This window comes from Aotus nancymaae, unplaced genomic scaffold, assembly GCF_030222135.1.
Source record: "Aotus nancymaae isolate 86718 unplaced genomic scaffold, 86718_ANA_hifiasm-v0.15.2.pri h1tg000014l, whole genome shotgun sequence".
Taxonomy (NCBI): domain Eukaryota; kingdom Metazoa; phylum Chordata; class Mammalia; order Primates; family Aotidae; genus Aotus; species Aotus nancymaae.
In genome coordinates, this window is record NW_026988425.1 from 17,471,959 (window position 1) to 17,490,471 (window position 18,513).

Consider the following 18,513-nt stretch of genomic DNA (forward strand, 5'->3'; position numbering starts at 1 on the left):
GCAGTTGCAGGAATCGCCCTTCATCCCCATAATCGTCCTTCTTCCTTCCTTGTGCCAGGCTGGCCCTTTCTCCCAGCTTCCCACCGCCCTTCTCCCTCCCCGACCCTGGCATTCCCTTCTTACCACATCCCAGGATTAAGCAGGGCCTAGGTTGCAATGGCACAATGAATGGGGTCATATAAGGAAGAAAGAACAAATCTAAGTGGCAGAGGGTCCCAGGGCCCACCTCTCACCACGGTCTTTACTGACCCCTTCGCTCATTCAACAAAGAATTACTGAGCACCTACTGTGTACTAGGCACTGGAGAGACTAGTAGAAAAACTCTTTTTTATTTTTTTTTAGATGGAGTCTCTGTCACCCAGGTTGGAGTGCAGTGGTGCGATTTCGGCTCACTGCAACCTCCGCCTCCCAGGCTCAAGCAATCCTTCCACTTCAGCTTCCCGAGTAGCTAGGATCACAGGCACACTCCACCACAGCCAGCTAATTTTTTGTATTTTGGGTAGAGACAGTTTCACCACATTGCCCAGGCTGGTCTTGAACTCCTAGGCTCGGGAGATTCACTTGCCTCGGCCTCTCAAAGTGCTAGGATGACAGGTGTAAACCGCCACACCTGGCTGAAAAACTCTACCTGGAAGAAAATGCAAACGGTTTGAGTATCCCTCTGGGGTTTTATTTCTGAACCTTATTTCAGTATTTGGTGTATCCAAAGACCTGGCATTGTCTTTAGATCAAAGCTATGAGACAAGTAAGTTAGGCACCATTGTCCCATTTTTCATGGGAGAACATGAGACTGATGCCGAGCGATGTCTTCGTGGGATGTGAGTAACGGGTAGACTCAGGCCTCAAACTCACGTCTTTTGACTCATTTCTTTTCCCCTGACATGCCTCACCCCAGAGGCTGGCCTGGGCAGGACCAGCCACCGCAGGCGTCCACACTGCTCTGAAGCGGATTCTCCAAAGTGCTTTTCACCCGAGGCCCCTCATTGTGGGGAAAGGCGGGGTTCACTCACAGTCCCCTGCACAATCCTGCTGGCTAGTCTTTGAAGTAAAAAGCCTTGAGATCAAAGGAAATATTTTGTTGAACTCAGCTATTCATCCTTGATCTGCTAAAAACCTTAATTTAATTAGCAATATAAACTTTGTAAAGACTTCACTTTCTCAAGTTGGTTCAACTTATACTATTTTTTTTTTAATTTGGAAGTAAATAAGGAAGAAATAAAGAAGAAAAAGTATCTAAAATATCTCACATAAGTCATGGACTATGCAATACTTACGTCTCATGAGTATTTTTACGTGGTATTGACCTAAATTTTTATACTTATCGTCCAGTGAGCAATAAGTTATAGTAGGAAATATTTTGGACAGAATTATCTAGTTGTGCTCTAAAAAGGCAAACTTCTCAGATTCCCTGAGGTTTGAAATCACAGCATTTTAAAAGGGAGGGTACTGGCATTATGACATTCCTTAAGTCAGGTGCCTTATATACGTTTAAATAATTCAATCCTTACAAGAATCTGTGACATCGGTATTCCTCTTTTTAGTTTTCAAAAGAAAGCAAGCGGCAGTCTCATGGTCACACTGTGTAGAACTATGGATCAAAGATTTCAATCCACACTGGCAGATACCAAGCCCTACTCTGTGTTAATAGTTTACTGTGGTTTTAGAGCTACCTTTATTTATTTATTATTATTATTATTATTATTTTTTAGATGAAGTCTTGCACTGTCACCTGGGCTGGAGTGCAAAGGTGCAATCTCGGCTCATAGCAACCTCTGCCTTCCGGGTTTAAGCGATTCTCCTGCCTCAGCCTCCCAAGTAGCTGGAATTACAGATGCCTGCCACCATGCCTGGCTAATTTTTTTTTTTTTTTTGTCTTTTTAGTAGAGATGGGGTTTCACTATGTTGGTCAGGCTGGTCTTGAACTCCCGAAGTTGTGATCCGCCTGCCTTGGCCTCCCAAAGTGCGAGGATTACAGGCGTGAGCCAACAGGCTCAGCCATTATTATTGTTTTTTAAGATAGGGTCTTGATATGTTGCCCAGGCTTATCTTGAACTCCTTGGCTCAAGCCATCCTCCCATCTCAACTTCCTGAGTAGCTGAGACTACAGGTGAGCGCCACTGCACCCAACCGGAGCTGCCTTTAGAACTTCAGAAATCACCTGGTCTACTTACTTCCCTTATGTCACAGCAGAAGAAAATGAGGCCCAGAACCTAAAGTACCTGATGGAGTGGAGAAAAATCTCAGGACACCAACTCTCCAGACTGTGGTCTTTTCCCTTGTACTTTTATAGATGGTCAAGAAGGAGAAAATTTGTCCCAGGTGGGTGCAGGCTACCTCTGGGGTCCTTGAAAAAACTCATATTAATGTTGGTGCAAAAGTAATTACCTTAAGTAATTACTAATGTGTGTGAGTGTGAGAAAGCTATGCATCTGCCTCTGTGAGTCTGCATTCATTTCAGACAAACATCTGCCCTAAGCATTTGTTCTGGGAAGGATTCCACGTGGAAGTGGAGAAGCCACTGGCCAAGATTTCAGGCCCTGATCAGTGTCATGCCAAACCTATGTTTGCTGTTATGAAGACGTGGTCAGTATTTTGGGGCAGTCATTTGAGTTCATCGAATCCCACAATGGGAGGTTTCAAATGACTCTGGTCATAAATGACATGGCTAGCAGACGAGCTAAAATCGGCTGCCACCGCCTGTATTTTCACCTTTCACTTTCACCTGCTAACAGAAAACAGAAGACCCTGGCAAGTGACTGTATGATTGTTAATATTGATGATATAAATTCACTTTTTCTCGATCAGACCTTGTGCTTCAAAAAAGAAAGAAAGATCAGGCACAGTGGTTCATGCCTGTAATCCCAACGCTTTGGGAGGCTGAGGTGGCAGGATTGCTTGAATCCAGGAGTTTGAGGTTAAAGTGAGCTGTGATTGCAGTACTGCACTCCAGCCTGGGCAACAGAGCAGGACCCTGTCTCAAAAATAAATAAATAAATAAAAAGAAAAGGAAGGAAGGAAGGGAGGAAGGAAATCCCGCCACACTTGAGAAACTCTCAACAGATAAACCAATGTCTCCTTTCACCTCAAGAATACTAGCCAGCTCAGACTTCCTCTAGAATTATCTCCAATGATTCACCCTGAGATGATCTCCCATAAGGTGCTTTTCTTTAAACAATCTGAAGTGTAAATTTCCATGACTTGTCTGGAGTTTTCAGAAATCAAATGTTATTCCCCCACTCCGCCCCCGGTCTCCCATCACTCCTGCCACCACCAGCATTTCTTTAGCTGGGAAAATTTTAAGCTTCTTACTGGAAGTTGCTGCCATGTGGTTAAAATCCACAGAAGTAAAATGTGAGCTTGGCATCAATAATCAGTTCTGTTTTAGAGTCGCATTCATAATAGTAAGTTGCAATGAGACAGATTCCTTTTTAACTAGGCTTCTAGTGATTTCCCTGAAATCTAATTGAAATTTTGAGTCTAGGAAGAATTTCGTAAAACGAATTGTATGTAATTTGTACCGAGAACTGTTTTAATTTGGGTTCCAAAATAAGAGGAAATAGGGAGGAACATGCTCCAAATCTTGTGCAACACATTTTAATGTATTCTTCTTTCCTTTTTCTTTGTTCTTTTAATTTTTTTTAAATAATAAAAAGTGATGGGGTCTCGCTCTGTTGCACAGGCTGGAGTGCAGTGGCACAATCATGGCTCACTGTAGCCTCGAACTCCTGGGCTCAAGTGATCCTTCTACCTCAGCTTCCTGGGAATACAGACACCTTCCAGCAAGCCTGGCTAATGTGAAAGTTTTTTATAGAGACCAGATCTTGCTCTGTTGCCTGGTGGGTCTCAAACCCCTAATCTTAAGCAAGCCTTGGCCTCCCAAAGTTCTGGGATTACAGATATGAGCCGCCACGCCTAGCCCTTTCTTTTATTTTCTCTTTTCTTCTTTTCTTTTTCTCTTCCCTTCCTTTCTTTCCCCCCTTTCCTTCCCTCTCCCCTTCCTTCCTTTCCTTTTTTCCGTCATCATCTACTGAACATAGTGGCTGAAATGAGTTGACAGTTGTTGAATGCTGAGGCCAGGTGAGGGGTTTACAGGGCATTGTTATTCTTTTATCTATATTCTTGTATATTTGAAATTTTCCATAATAAAAAAGGAAAAATGAAATAGTGGCCGAGAGGAATAATCCTGGCTTGAGTACTGGGCTGTTCTTAGCTTGAAAGAACCATTGCAGAAAACTCAACAGAACCTGAAATTACATACAGTTCAAACTCATTTTCCTAGGAGACTTTTTTTTTTAAAAGAAGTATTTTGCTGGAACCTAAAACCACACTCCCAAACTGTTTCAACATGATCCCTCCTGGCAGGAGTCAGAGATGGCTGGCGTACAAGACGGTTGAGAAAGCCATGACCTACAGTTAGTGGCTGGTTGAGATAGTTTCCAAATATAAGTAAGTGATTGCAGGACTAGAAAAATCGGCAGAAAGCAGTGATTCTGACATTAGCCACATGGCTACCATACATGACCTACTTTACTTGAGAACCAAAAATATCGTTTCAGGTTCTTACACATTATAGTTCCTACCTGTCTTGCTGCTTGAAGGGGGAACTCCACGTCTGGCTTTTTCTAAACAAGCAGAATGTGCAACCACGCTTAGAGCAAACTGCTCTCAATTTCAGATTTTACAGGGGAAAAGAGGAATGTACATTAGGCAGATTATTTTACCTCCCTAGTCATGCCAGGGTAAGCTTCCTAGACTAATTCTCCTTCGAGTTCTGGCACCTCCCAGCTTCCAGCCGCCAGCCGGGCCAAGCAGAGCTCCTTCCTCCTTCACCATCTGTGGCCCCAAAGATTCCCCTGCCACCAGGGTCGACGATCAACTGACCACAGGCTGAGTGCTCCAGGCCCTGGCAGCTCAGAGGACAGGGAGACAGCAGCACACGTGCGGCCCCCTGGAGTCTATCCCATCTGGTCTACCATCCTGTCATCTCCAAGAATCACCCAAGCTCTGGCCAGGCCGGTAACATGTCTCCTTTGCACGCCCTTGCCCCCTGCTGCTCCGTGGGGCTTCCCCACGGACTCCTGACTCCTCTTTCACTCCCACACCAACCTTTTCCATCGGGCTGTCTGGGATTCCTGATCTTCAGTCAATACTTCCTTCTGTGTCCTCAGTCTTGCACCCTTGCTGAAACCCCACTCTCTCCAGAGTACCCCGGCTTCCCCCTTTCCACATGTCATCTACTGGGTTGGGGACTGATTTACGCCAATCCTCTGTGATCACGTGCAATCTATGACTCTTCCTGCTTTTGGAAAATATCCCTGCTCTGTTGAGTCCTTGATATTTAAGGGGTGTGTGTGTGTGTTTGTGTGTGTGTGCACGTGCACTCGTGTGTGTGTACATATATAGTGTTAAGGGCTCCAGCTTCAATATCCAACGACGTGGGTTCTAATTTTGGTTTCGTACTCACTAGTTTGTGAGACTTTGGTCAAGTTACTTTTTTCAAGGCTTGTTAACTCTTCTATAAAACGTGGATAGCGGTACTTCTATAGCATGGGATTGTTGTGAGGATGACGCGAGAAGATCCATATAAAGTGTCTAGCGCATCTCCGTGTAACTCAGTCAATGAGAACTACGCTCACATTTGGGCTGCTTTCCTTTTCAAATTCCCCCTCCATCTTGAAAAATGTCAACGTTCTTTGGCACTACACAACCCACTCCTGACAGTTCCCGGCTTCCTTCACTCTGGAGCATGCGTTTCTACTACACACCTGCCCCACTTGCTGGAAACGACCTCCTGGTCTACCTGCTCATTCTCCCTGCCTGGGTCACCTCCTTCCTCTCCACCATGTCCTTGCCTTCCCATAGCACTAGCCTGGGACGCTCCAACCTCAGCCAGATAGTTACTTTCACTGAGACCTACACAGTTTGTGGTGTGTATCTGATTCATCTTGTGTGAATGTCATGTTTATTCTGTGGTTATATTTTTCATAATTCTTCTGTTATAAGGATCCATATGGGGCTAAACTATTTCCGATACCCCACCCCCATTCCCACAAGCCAGATCGCATGTGAAGAATCTGATAACCTCCCGCTTATCTGAAGATTTGGTCTTAGTTGAGTAATGCCCCTGATCCCAGGGAGTTAGTTGTCTAGGACGCAGACTTGGCAGGGAGGTGAGGTAGCACTTTTCAGTGGCCATGACTCGGTGGCTTGGAAACAAGGAGGCTGCAAAGTGGTCTTGGTCATCTGGACCAAGTGCATAAGCTTGGATGAAGGGGTGGAGCAGGGCTGGTGAGCGGTGGACACGCTCAGCTGTGTTTCTTGTGCTTCTGAGGTTTAGGCTTGTTACATTTTCTTGATTTTCTTTGATTTCCCTTTCTCTTTTCTTTAGTAAGTTTTGGAAATTCTAGTCTGTTTCACTTCTGCTGAAGCACAGCAAGGGTAAGGGATTTTGCCCTGGCGTGGCTCCGTCTTTAGGTTGACACTCATCTTTGGGAGGCAGAATGCCAGGGGCAGAGGGAGTCGGAGTGAGGGCTCTGTATGTTGATCCCCCGCCTGTGGCACACAGAGGATGCCCAGGTCACCGAGCTAAGACCTTCCTGTGCCAAGGATGTGTAGAACCGGGGAATTTGGGGAGAAGATTTAGCTCGGCTGTGTCTTATCTTTCCCAGCATTCTGAGAGGTGAGGTGGCTCTTTCTCAGAATGGAACGGAGAGGAAGGAAGATTTTGGAGAATCAGAACATGACAAGGTACTCGCACCATTTTGTTTGAGGTTTTATGAATTCTCAAAACATCAGAGGCATTTCTATCAAAAAAAAGAGAAAGGTCACCTCGGGCCGGTGGCTCATGCCTGTAATCCCAGCACTTTGGGAGGCTGAGGTGGGTGGATCACAATGTCAGTTCGAAACCAGCCTGGCCAATATGGTCGAATTTTGTCTCTACTAAAAATACAAAAATTAGCTGGATGTGGTGGCGGGTGCCTGTAGTCCCAGCTACTCAGGAGACTGAGGCAGGAGAATCACCTGAACCTGGGAGCGGGAAATTGCAGTGAACCAAGATCACACCATTGCACTCTAGCCTGGGTGACAGAGTGTGACTCTGTCTCAAAAAAAAAAAAAAAAAAAAAAAAAAAGAGAAAGTTCTCCAAAAGGCAACTCTTGATTGACCACCATTTTGGAGGATTTATTCATTCTTGTGTTGTAGGTAGATAATAAAGAATAAAATATAATTGTATAATACTGGTAAAAGACTGTATGAGAAGCTGGGAGTTCTGTCTGCCAGGCTCTGTTCGCTCGCTGGAAGGCGGTGTGATTTACTCTAAGATCCTTAACTTTGCTCTCTATTTCCTGAGGTTTAAAATAAGATTTGTACTTATCTTTTCCTCTAAATTGTCCTGAACAACAAGGGAACATTTATGTCAAATAATTTGAGCAACTCAAGGGAGCTAAGTGCTTTAAAAATGCCAACCAGACTGTGAAGTTTTTAGGTTTTTGAGGAGACCTATAAAATGCGCTGGAAAAAATAACAGACATGTGTCCAGAAATCGCCAACAGCTGTGCGTTTACAGAGAAAGCAAAATCATATTTCATATTGAGAAATTGGAATATCGGGGTTGAGTAGACAGGAAAATAGGGAAGAAAAGGAGAAGATGCAGAAAAAGAAGGCTTTAAAGATTTGCGCCTTGCCATTGAGCCTCTCTTCATTGTCATTCCCAGAATTTCATTCTACTTTTTCCAAATTTATTTTTTTGAGGGGGATGAAGTTTTGCTCTGTTGCACAGGTTGGAGTGGAGTGGCGCAATCTCTGCTCACTGCCACCTTCGTCTCCCGGGTTCAAGCGATTCTCCTGTCTCAGCCTCCGAGTAGCTGAGATTACAGGCACCCGCCACCAGCCTGGCTAATTTTTGTATTTTTAGTAGAGATGGGGGTTTCGCCATGATGGACAGTCTGGTCTTGAACTCCTGACCTCAGGCGATTCACCCGCCTTGACCTTCCAGAGTGCTGGCGTTTACAGGCGTGAGCCACCGCCCCCGGCCTACTTTTTCCAAATTTGATCATGAGTTTCCTGGGGCTGCCATAATGAAGGACTACAAACCCGAACCGGGTGGCTTAAAACAGCGGAGATCTATTTTCTCCAATTCTGGAGAACAGGAGTCTGAAATCAAGGTGTGGGCGGGGCTGGTTCCTTTCGGAGCTCCTTCCACCTCTCCCAGCTGCGGACAGTCCTTGGTGTTCCTTGGCTTTTGGACGCATATCTGCTCTCTGCATCTCAGTGTTCAAATCTCCTCTCCTTATAAAGACAGCAGTCATATTGGATAAGCGCCCTCTAGTGACCTCAGTTTAACTTGAGGCCAACTGCAAAGAACCTCTTTGCAATAATGTCCCATTCGCATGTAAAGTGGTGTTAGGACTTCAACATGTTTTTTGGGAGAAGACATACAATTCAACCCATAACACTGACCAAAACTTCACTTTCCCTGGGTGATCCAGGCATTGGCAAGTTTTCTGCGTGGATGAGGCTTCTGAGGATTTTTGTTGTTGTTTTCTTGAGACAGAGACTTGCTCTGTCGCCCAGGCTGGAATGCAGTGGCAGGATCTCGGCTCACTGCAATCTCCGCCTCCCGAGTTCAAGCGATTCTCCTGCCTCAGCCTCCCGAATAGCTGAGATTACAGGCGAGTGCCTGGAGGCTCAGGGAGTCGGAGGTAGAGGGACCTGAGTTGTACTGTAAGCGACATGAGGGTGCTTTGCTCTAGTTTCTTTCCTGGGTCTCGTCACGCCGTCTCCTAGCCCTCAGTTGTTCTTCAGCTCTCAATCCAAGAAATTTATTTGCAGTTTAATGAACAAATCAAATGCTTTAAATAATGGGTTAGTTTAATTTAAAAAAATCAAAGCCTTTAAAAAATGGATCACGATGTGTGTCTCTAGCATCTTGCATTCACCTTTATCTTTCCTCCATCTGCTACAGTCACAGGGAGAGCCTCCACTTGACCTGTAGTCAGGGACCCTCACTCAGCTGCCTTCAGCTGGTGACCGCAGATGCGTTATGAAATTAAATGTCCTCCACTTTAAAATCTTATTTTAAAACTTCTACAAGTCGTTAAAATGTTTTCGTTTATGAATATCAGCAGGAGTGGTAGGGTGGGAGGAGGATAAGGGAAAAAAGAGGACGTTTTCAGCTGAGAGGAGCAAGCAAAGTTTGACATTTACAAGACCCGCGTGTTATCTCTGGCCTGGCCGTCTTGGTTCACATTCTTGTGCGGGTTCAAGTTTCCTGAGCACAGGCATATTGACCTTAGGCCAGTTCTGGATTGCCATGAGTCAGCTCACTTCTGCTGCCAGAAAATGGATTTTTTTTCTTCAGCAAAAAGTGCCTTGTGCAATTTTTGCCTAATCATGTCTGAAAAATAGTGACCTCTCATTTTTGCAAAAACAGTTTACTATTGACAATATTAATAAAAACACCTGAGTGTACATAAATTAAGAGTGTGAGTCCATTTCTCTGTGCTTTGGCTGCAGTGCCTCCTAGTGGACACTTTTATGTTATACAAGTTTCTCATGGTCAATTTTCGCAGAAATGCGAAGAATGCATTTGAACAAACTCACTGTTTTCTACAGAGGGTTCCTCTTTTGTTTCTTGTCGGGTTTTAATTTTTCCCCAGCTAAGGTTCAATTCAATACATGACCAAATTGTACAATCCTCTGATTGTTCTCAGGAAGTTTTCTATACCTCCCCTTCCTCAGGAGAGAATGGAGAGATGGAATAAAATGCGTGCATGAGGAAGTTGCCATAAGAACTTTTAAACTGTGGTTGGTAACCTGATATATGTATCAAGAAAAATTAAAATACTAAAAACACCATGATAATGAAGCTTTAAAACTAAGATGATTATAACTTAAATATTTAAAAGCAGGAAAGGAATAGGAATGCCTTAAGCAAGAGTTAGATATCTATTCCATCCTAGCGGGCTGTGGCAAGCATGTGGGAAGGAGGGGCGGGTCCCCAGATAAAGGCCACCTTCTTGCTGCTTTGCAGAGAGGTGTCCTGCCTGTGACTGTACCCCCAGATGATTCAGGGAAAACTGGCTGTCCAGCTGCCCGCCCGCATGTTCTCTCTCACTGTGGATGTAATTGGGGTTCAGGTGAAAGTCCTCACCTCACTTCCTGGCATTGTCGCTTCAGGGGTCTGCAGGGCGGCAGAGTGAAGGGGTTTGAGCAAGGCTTGTCTTGTGTGGGGCACAGCTTTGGAGGGTTCTGAAGGCTCCTTGAAAGTGGCTGTAAAGTGACGGCAGATTCCCAGACTTTGAGATTTTACAAACACACCAGGAAATAAAGCGTGCTTTTAATGGGGGATTAAAAAGATGTCCAATTAAAAAAACAAACAAATAACTTTTCCCCTGGCATTAAAAACACACTAATCATGCCGGCAATCCTAGCACTTTGGGAGGCTGAGGTGGGTGGATCACCTGAGGTTAGTAGTTTGAGACCATCTTGGCCATTATGGTGAAACCCCATCTCTACTAAAAATATAAAAATTAGCTGGGCATGGTGGTGTAATCCCAGCTACTCAGGAGGCTGAGGATTACAGGCATGCACCACCACCTCAGGAGTCTGAGGCCTCCTGAGTAGCTGGGATAACTGGAGCCCAGGAGGCAGAGGTTGCAGTGAGCCAAGATTGCACCACTGCACTCCAGCCTGGGTGACGGAGCAAGACTTCGTCTCCAAAAAAGACTAATTATGAAACAACTACCATCACCTACCATCATTGGTTCAAAGTGTTCAGAGAAAGAACACTTTAACACAAAAGACAAGGCATAATTTTAAAAGCTAGGACATTTCTTCCCGGGAGAACATGTTTTCTGTCTATGGTATATAGATGTGTGTAATATATATGAATATACGTGTATATACACACACACGCACACATCTGTTCTTACTTTTCTTTCATTTCATCATGAAGCAGAGAAGAGTTTCTTGTGAACTGGCAGTTGTCTGTGGACTGGCATGTGGGGACTGATGTGAGAACTTTGTCCCTGAACTTTCATGTTCTCTGTGTGATTTGCAGAGTGCCTTCGCTAAGTCCTTTCTTTGAAATCAGGACTCGGGATGACACAGTTGCTTAAGGAGAGATTTTGCCCTCTTGAGTTACAGAACTTGTTCCCTGCTGGCCTCTGCTTGTGGTGGAGAACACGTGAGAAGTTCAGACCCGAGAGGCTCTGGGGAACCACAGGACCTAAGGGGTCCGTTAATCCTCCCAATTCAATGCAGAACTGTACGTGATTATTCCAGACAGATGGGAATGTGCCCGTAGGTTCAGAACCTCAGAGGAAGGATTCCAAAGCCTCCCCAGACATTGCATTCCAATACTCAGGAAAGCTCGCTCTCAAAGAGGAAATTTATAGACCCGTAGACAGCCATTTACAGCCAGAATGGGCTTAACATCACTTGGTTTGAATTTTCTTATATTACAAAGTTGATAATCAGCCTTGGAGACACGAAGGACGTGCAGGGGTTCACTCAAGTTGTTTTTGGAGAGACCAGTACTGCTCTATGTGACCCACACAGCCTCACGCTGCAGCCTTGAACAGGGGCGCACATCTCAGATGACGGGATGTAAAATCACACTTAACTCAGCCCGCTGAGATGAGACAGTGATTCATCTCAAACCTAACCCCGCTCCCTGGAAATACAGCAATGCATAATTTCACATCTAACCTCCCCCCCGCAAAATATAGTGATGCATCTCACACCTACAGCGAGGCATAATTTCACACCTAATCTCCCCGCCACCCCACTGAGATGCAGTGTTAAGCAGTGAATATCCCTGCCCCACATTTGAGCTGAAGGAAAGTCAACATTTCCTTTCCTGAGAGCCTTCACCTGATGGGCTTGGACCCATTATTTTATTTTCCAAGCTTTCTTTTATTCATGCTTGAACTTTTCATCCTTTATTTAAAGGCCTTATCATTTTTTTTTTTTTTGAGACGGAGTCTCACTCTGTCTCTCCCAGGCTGGAGTGCAGTGGCATGATCTTGGCTTACCGCAGCCTCCATCTCCTGGATTCAAGCCATTCTCTTGCTTCAGCCTCCCGAGTAGCTGGGATTACAGGCATGCGCGACCACACCCAGCTAATTTTTGTATTTTTAGTAGTTTCTCCATGTTGGCCAGGCTGGTCTCGAACTGCTGACCTCAGGTGATCTGTCTGCCTCGGCAGCCCAAAGTGCTGGGATTACAGGTGTGAGCCACGGCACCCGGTCTGAAGGCCTTATCTTAATATTTAATTGTTTGATGTTTTTTCAAATTTAATTCCATTTTCACGTGTCATTCCGAATGTGCACGATATTCTAATGCCCAGTTGATACTGAATATTTGCACAATGTATGCGTTCTCCTACTCTGCATGTTGAAAGTCTACACACTGCATCCTCTTACTTGCAGATATTTGCTGTGCATCTTTCAATTTGCTTTGTTCTGTCTTCCTAACCTTTGAATTGTTGTTTATCTGGGCTATTTAACTCAGTTTGTTGGTTTTGGATAATGTCTTTATAGTGGGTTGAGTGACACCGTCCCAAAAGATATGCCCAGATCCTAATCCCTGGAACATATGCTGGTACCTTATTTGGAAGAAGCCTCTTTGCAGATACGATTAAGGATCTTGTGATGAGGAAATCACCATGGGTTATCCTGGCGGGCGTTAAATCCAATGATAAGTGTCTTTGTGGGAGACGTACATAGGACAGACAGGCCAAGGAGAAGGTGATGTGAAGACGGAGGCAAAGGTTGGAGCGATGCGGCCATAAGCCAAGGAATGCTGACAACTGCTGGCAATACTGGCAGCTACCAGAAGCTAGAAGAGGCGAGAGATGGATCCTCCCCTAGAGCCTCTAGAGGTAGGGCAGCCTGCCAACACCTTGACTTTGGACATCAGAAGAGTACGTTCTGTTGTTTTAAGCCATCAAGTTTGTATTACTTGGTTATGGGAGCCACAGAAAATGAATCTGCTGAGTCTCCAATATGCCAAGGCTGTGTTCAGCACATTTCCTATAAGATGCTAGTCAGTCATTATTTCTTGATTTAATAACTTCTTACTCTGCCGTTTGGGTCACAGATCTTGGTCATTTTGCATTTTCTAGTCGTTACATTTTATTGGCCGACTTATGGGCTGTGTCTAGAATTGGAGACTTCTGTATCTTTACCTGTCAACAACAACAAAAAAATTGGTTTATTTCTAATTCTGACATTTTGGAGCAAAAGCCTAGAAAGCTTACAGAATTGAAGAGTTTGACATCTCAGAAGGAAATGTGAGTCACATGAGGGTGTTTTTGAGCATTTGCACTCATCGTATTGTTTTCACAGTTAGTGTGTGTTTGGGAGCTGGACTTGCAGGGTGGGAATCCAGCTTTCTCAGTGGGCTGTGAGCGAGTTATTTGTTTTCTCTGCCTCGATTTCCACATCTGTGAAATGGGTACAATATTATTATACCAAATTGCAGGGTTATTTGGTGAAGATTAAGTGAAGTGATACATGTGAGGTTTTTAGAACAACACCTGGGACAAAGCGAACACCACAGAAATGTTAACTAGTGTTCATGTGTGTATGTTTACACATCTAATCAGCATAAAAGCTCCTTAAGAATGGGAGGGTCTGGGCGGGGCACAGCGGCTCACACCTATAATCCCAGCACTTTGGGAGGCTGATGTGGGTGGATCACCTGAGGTCGGGAGTTCGAGACCAACCTGACCCGCATGGAGAAATCCCGTCTCTACTAAAAATACAAAATTAGCCGGGCGTGGCAACTCATGCCTGTAATCCCAGCTACTCGGGAGGCTGTGGCAGGAGAATTGCTTGAACCCGGGAGGCAGAGATTGCAGTGAGCCGAGATTGTGCCATTGTACTCCAGCCAGGGCAAAAAGAGCGAAACTCCATCTCAAAAAAAAAAAAAAAAAAAAAGGGAGGATCTGAACTTTTATAACTTTAAATTATTTCCTTAGGCTAAGAAAATCAAGAAAGTGCTCCTAGGTACATAATCCTTGATAACCCTGAAAACAAGGTTTTAGGTAGAATTAAATATACTTGGATGAGTAAGAAATGACACACTCATAAAGCCAGTATTAATTATGCTTTATGCTGTTGATAGCTAATTAGCAGGCAGCATGACAAATGCCCTCCCTTATTAAACCAGCTAGCCTGTCTCATTCCTTAATCCTTTGCACTATTTCTCAGATTTATTCCATCATTTCAATTCAAAGGCTAATTGATTAATTTCATTGAGCTCATTATATCTTCATTCTAGCACTACTGTAAATCTTCATGGAGCTCATCTCCATGTAACTATTTTCCCTTCAGCAGAATTTTGAGCACAGCGTTCTGTAGTCCCCAAACCTTGTGAAACTCCCAAAGTCTACAGCATGGGCCTCAAAGCTATTTTAATTCTGCATACAGATGGTGGGGAAAAAAAGTGACATGCCACATAAATAATACACAAATGCTATTAAACTAGTCATATATACTTGATAAAACACATAACAGAAAGTTTTGAGAAATGAGTTTAAGCTGAAATGGGAAGTCTTTCTAAATGTCTGCTAATCATGGTACTCAGACCTATCATTAGCTACCATTTCAAGGCACACTTTATGCTTAGGTGAGGTTTCTTTTTAATAACAGTGGATACAAATCTCATGACAATGCATCTTCCTGGTAATTTAATTTTTTCCTAGCTTATTATTAGAGGTGATGTGATCACTGCTGCTTTTTTTTCTTTTTTTGAGATGGAGTCTCGCTCTATCATCCAGGCTGGAGTGCAGCGGTGTGATCTCAGCTCACTGCAACTTCTGCCTCCCAGGTTCAAGAGATTCTCCTGCCTCAGCCTCCCAAGTAGCTGGGACTATAGGTGGGCCACCATGCCCAGCTAATTTTTGTACTTGTAGTAGAGACAGGGTTTCACCACGTTGGCCAGGCTGGTCTTGAACTCCTGACCTCAGGTGATTCGCCCACCTCGGCCTCCCGAAGTGTTGAGATTTTGGGTGTGAGCCACTGCGCCCGGCCCACTGTTGCTTTTAGCTCAGGCTGGGACGTAGGTGAGTCTGCTCTGCAACTTTCTTGTTGCTTGCCTGTTCTTGCCCTGTTAGTACTATTAGTGCTAATGATCTGTAATTTCTTTCCAGGAATCTTTTTAAGCCACTTGTCCATTTTTTGAGGGTTAATTAAGCTAACACATGAGCCATGTGTACTGCAAAACAGGACAATAAATAGGAAGTGAAAGAGTGGGAAAGTCTGTATGTGAGACGGTTCATGAATCTATCTCCACTTCCGCCACCCAAACCACGCTGGGATAGATTCAGGCTGAGTGAATTACATTAATTGCTGTAATTAATGTTGACAAAACAGAAGACCCAACGTGCTCTTGCTGTCTGTCATTTTGTGCACCTTCAGTGTGGATCTGCAGCTCTTTGGGGAACACTGAAAAGCTTTTTAACCTGACTTCTAAGACCTTTCGGAGCCTGGACTCCATCGACCCTTCCTGGTTGGATGGTTGAACAGCTCCTGTAGGACCCAAATTGAGCAAAAGCAGTTAGTTAGTATTTACATTGTATATATAAAAATCAAGGTAATATATATATAATTCAAAACATTATCAGTACAAAAGAGCTTATAATGGGCCGGGCGTGGTGGCTCACGCCTGTAATCCTAGCACTTTGGGAGGCTGAGGTGGGTGGATCACCTGAGGTCAGGAGTTCGAGACCAGCCTGGCGATCATGGTGAAACCCCATCTTAAAAAAAAAAAAAAAAAAAAAAGAGCTTATAATGGAAAACACCCTTGCCCTACTCACTCCTTCCCATCTTTCTTTTTGCTTTCCTTAGGGATAGGGTCTTGCAATACCTCATTGATTTTCCTGGCAAGTTCCTCTATATTTTACCGTTTTTTCCTAATTTTTGATTTGTCACATGTAGACATTGTTTACTGATTTCTGTTATGTGACATAAGCATAGAGCGTTCTGATAGCTCTCCCTCTCATCTCCCCTTTCCTTCTTTTCAGCCTTGCATTTTCCTAATATGTTGTAATTTGTTGTTAAATTGTTAGTCAGTATTTACATTGTTATGACTGTATAAATATGGTTTACCACTGAGCCAAGTAGGGTATATAAGCTGATGCCTTTTTACAAACTTCTGTTTTTCCTGAAGTTGCCACCTTTTCTCGTGTGTTTTGTTGTCTCTGAAACTGTAATTACTTTTGATTTCTGAGTATCTATCAGTATTAGTTTCCAAATTCTCAAATGCATCATATAATCTTCTGGTTTAATTAATCTGATATGGACCAGCTGTTGTCTGGATTGGCTGTGCTGTTGTTATGCTGGGACTTCCCTCTGATGCTCCCTTGTGTTGGACACCCTCCTTTTTGGATTCTATGTCTTTCTTCTCCTTGGCTTTGACCCTCATTCTGACAGGCTTTGAAAGTCTGAATATGTCTATTCTATCCTTTCTTTGGATGGATAGATTGGTTGGGTATAAAATACTAGACTGGTTGGGTGTGATGTCTCATCCGTGTAATCCCAGCACTTTGGGAGACTGAGGTAGGCAGATCTTTTGAGCACAGGAGTTTGAGACCAGTATGGGCAACATAGCAAAACCCTATCTCTACAAAAAATACAAAAACTTATCTGGGCATGGTGATGTGCTATGGTCCCAGCTACTCAGGAGGCTGAGGGAGGAGGATCACCTAAGCCTGGAAGTTGAGGCTGCAGTAAGCCATGATCATTCCACTGCATTCCAGACTGAGTGGCAGAGCAAGATCCTGTATCAAAAAATAAAAAAATAAAAAAATAGGAAATTCTAGATTGACAGCAATTTGCCTTTAGAATTTTGAAAGTCTTTATCTTTTTACATCTAGCATGGCCATTCTGATTCCTGATTCCAATTGTTTGTTTCCTCTCAGGAAGTCTTCTGCATCTTCTCTTTATCTCTAGGGTCCTGAGATTTCAAGATGGTGTGCTTTCTTATGCTCTTTTTATTCATTCATTGTGCTTGACACAGAGTGTGCCTTTTTAATTCAGAGACTTGTGATCCTCGGTTCTGGGAAAAATTTTCTACAATATCTTTGATAGTCTCTTTTGTTCTTTTGCTGGAATTTCAGAATGTTGGACCTCTTGTTTTGAATCTCTTTGTCTTCTTTTCACTCCTATTTTCTATTTCTTGACATTTCTGTTTTCCTTTCTAGCATTTCTTCCATGTTATAGTCTAATCCTCTACCGAAATTTATCTTCTACTGACTTCTCTAGTTCATGTTGCAAGTTTTCTTTCTTTTTTTTTTTTGAGACAGAGTTCTGCTCTTGTTGCCTGGGCTGGAATGCAATGGCGTGATCTCGGCTCACTGCTCCGCCTCCTAGATTCAAGCGATTCTCCTGTCTCAGCCTCTCGAATAGCCGGTATTACAGGCACCTGCTACTATGCCTGGCTAATTTTTTTGTATGTGTGTATTTTCAGTAGAGACGGGGTTTTGCCATGTAGGCTAGGCCGGTTTTGAACTCCTGACCTCGGGTGATCCACCTGCCTCAGCCTCCCAAAGTTCTAGGATTACAAGCACGAGCCACTGTGCTCAGCCACAAGTTTTCTTAAATACCTGGTAATCCTTGGCTGTCCTTTTATAATTAAGACTAAAATACATAAAAGCAATTTGCAAGTTTGGGCAGAGCTTGTGAAAAAATGGGTTTCCCAGTAGGTGCAAAATGCATTTTGGCTAGAGAGCCAGCTGGCCTCTGCATTAGGTCTCCAGAGAAGCCTCCAGTCTCCTACTGATGGGTATTTTCCTGGTTACAGACTTCTGGGATCAGACTGTGGGAAATGGAATGGGCACTGTCCCATCAATAGGCTGACTAAGGTTAATTCCCCCATTCCCAGGTCTGCCCCTCAGTCTCCCTCCTTCATGCTTATCAGTAACAAACAATTAGACTGGTGCCTCTTGGAGTCAGTTTCTCCAGCCATGTTTCCAGACAAGGGTGGGAGTCAGGGCGTTGGAGGTGCTTGCCTCTACTGAACAACTGGGAGGGAACCCCTGCAACTTTTTGATATCCTTTGCCTCCAACTCCTGGACCTTGGAGGGCACTGTAGGTGACAGGCTTTCAAACCCTCCAGTGAAAGAATTACAGTATAAACTGTTGGCCCACATGAAGGAATATCACTGTGAGGTATCTAAATGGATGGAGTCTGTGATGCTTGATCTGGGTGGAAAGAATGGATGGGAACTGCAGCTCAGAACTGACACCACTCAGGGCAGTTTTGTTAACATGCAGACATTCAAAGAGCATGAAGTTGACATCGATTTGAAAGTCCATTTGCATTCCCTGGGACCTTAGAATGCATCTGCATTCTTGACATTCAGCTATGTCAAGGGGATTTCAAAATAATTCTGATTTGGCACCAAATAGGCCTGGCTCTGTCAGCCTGCCCTAGCGCAAGTAGAGGAGTGCCATTTTCCTTTCCTAGATGCCAAGGACCCACTATCATAAGTGGAAAACAAAAAT

At 44.0% G+C, this 18,513-nt stretch overlaps 1 protein-coding gene across 1 annotated transcript in view; it reads left to right on the forward strand.

Annotated features, from left to right (window-relative positions):
- The first annotated feature begins 4,927 nt into the window (after window positions 1-4,927).
- Window positions 4,928-18,513, forward strand: part of BASP1 (brain abundant membrane attached signal protein 1) — a 95,813-nt gene continuing 82,227 nt past the window's right edge. Inside the window, exon 1 of the mRNA XM_064375886.1 lies at window positions 4,928-5,016. The gene's annotated coding sequence lies outside the window, so the exon portion shown is untranslated. The remainder of the gene's footprint in view (window positions 5,017-18,513) is intronic.